The following is a 2,034-nucleotide window of genomic DNA, read 5'->3' as shown; positions in this document are numbered from 1 at the left end:
TGCATAAAATATTTTTCCAAATTCATTTGTGTTGTAAAAAAAAGTTCACTGTTTTATATAGTAGTAATAATGTTTTACTATGTGTTCTGGTATTTTTTATTAGGAATTTATTTAGCTATATTTTACTTCCTGTAGCAAGAGTTGTTTGGAATAGAAATCGGGCACTATGGAGCCCAACCTCTTTTTCCTCGCCCGCGCGCGCGCTAAGCAGCAGCGCAGCAGCAGCTGCTAGCAGGCCGGCGGCCCATTTCTGCAGGCCTCAACTCACCCCGCAACTTTTTTTCCTCCTGTGCCGCTGACACTTGGGGCCCGCCAGGTCGTCTATTTCCTCAAGACGAACTCCTGTTTGTTCATGAGTTCTTCTTGCCGATCCAAATCCTCGCCGATTCTGCCAAGTCTTTGCCCCTAGGCCACGGAATCCACTCTATATATATTCCGCATCTTCTTCTCTTCCGACTTTTGGCAAAATTTTGTCTTCCCGTGCCCGTTTCGCCCGGATCCGATCTCGCCGGAGTTCGCCGCTGCAGGAGCATCTCGCCGGTTGATTCTATCGCCTCTGAAGGTTCCCAGCCCCTCATCTTGGTCCTGTTAACTTCAACCTGATCCCCTATACCTCCATGAACTCTTATTTCTCGCAGGGGAGCACGGAAACGAGCGGTGCAACCTCGACCAGAAGCTTACCTAGTCTGGCCGCGACTCCAGCCGCACTTCATCGCCACCAGAAATCGTCCTCGACGCTTAGCAGGACCCATCCGAGGCCTTCTTGTCACTCCGCGTCCGACGCGCACCTCCCCGTGGCCATCTGACCTCTGTATCCGTCGCCCGCATCTCCACCGAGGCGCCCCGCGCCGTTCTTCTCCAACTCCGGCAGGCCTATTCTGCTCTTTTCGGTGAGCACATCTCCCGCTCCGTCCGATCTTGTTTCAACCGCCCAGATTAAGTGTTTTTTTTCCTGTGAACCGGTATACACTAAGTAGCGGCTGTCCGTTACATAGGCCATTGCAGCAAACACCGTATGGCCACTCACACCTTGCCACGTGGCACATCCACAGCCGCAGCAGTTCTTCGAAGAAATCTATTTTGACACAATTTATTTTGGCAGGTTCCATATCAAATGTTCATTTAGGTATATCTTGAGATCCGTATGTCCAATTTCACCGATTCTTTTTCCTGTGTACTCATAGTGACCAGGAGAATATTGTAGAACCAAAATTTCCCTTTTTTGAACAGTTCAAATTCGAATTTGGTTAAATTTGAATTCAAACTTTCGGAGGCCGTATCTTTTAAACCGTTGATCCAATTTAGTTGATTCTTTTTGCATTCTGATCCTACTAGCATGTAGATAATATTTACCTACTGCTATGTTCTGTTAATTAAGTTTTTATTTGAATTCTTTGATGTTGGTTTTATTTTGGGTTATGTGAGTATGGTTTATTTATCGGTTCCTCCGTTATCGTATAGATTGTCCGGAGTGTGAAGCGGATCAGAATTGAGCGTTAGAATACTTCAACACCGTTCAAGGCAAGTTTGCACTTTGATTTTGCTTATCCTATATTCTGCTATGCAAGTGTGGTTTTTATGCTATGATATATGTTTGGCCTGGCCGTGTTGTCATGTTTTGGTATTGATTGTATTATGTGTTGGTGTGATCAACTTGCTATGGTAGACGTGGGCATGTGTCGAGTGATGCATGGAAGTGGTCGTTGTAACGCCCGGATAATCATGCTACAGTAATCCCACGCTAATGATGCCACATCACCACGGTTACTGTTGTTAACCTCGCGATGATTCGAAACCATTTCAAAATTTAAATTCAAATTAATGTCAATAATAAAAGTTTTCAAAAATTTAAACAAAAATGTTCGGTGGGTGCCAGATATTGCACTGATAATTATTATGGAGAAAACATATTTTTAGAAAATGCCTAACTATTTTAAAATGATGTAAAACAGAAAAGAAAATAAATAAAAAAGAAAAGAAAATACAAAAGAGAAAACAGAACAAAAAGAAAAAGGAACCCTCCCTTCCCCCACT

The 2,034-nt window shown here is 43.7% G+C and overlaps 1 long non-coding RNA gene across 1 annotated transcript; it reads left to right on the top strand.

Annotated features, from left to right (window-relative positions):
* The first annotated feature begins 330 nt into the window (after positions 1–330).
* LOC123124311 (uncharacterized) lies at positions 331–1,790 on the top strand. Its single transcript, XR_006461042.1, has 3 exons — positions 331–562; positions 639–890; positions 1,462–1,790. It is a non-coding gene; the product is annotated as an uncharacterized lncRNA (long non-coding RNA).
* Positions 1,791–2,034: the final 244 nt, after the last annotated feature.

This window comes from Triticum aestivum, chromosome 5D (genome assembly GCF_018294505.1).
Source record: "Triticum aestivum cultivar Chinese Spring chromosome 5D, IWGSC CS RefSeq v2.1, whole genome shotgun sequence".
NCBI lineage: Eukaryota > Viridiplantae > Streptophyta > Magnoliopsida > Poales > Poaceae > Triticum > Triticum aestivum.
Note: the sequence above shows the minus strand (reverse complement) of the source record. Positions and strands in the feature narration are given on the sequence as shown.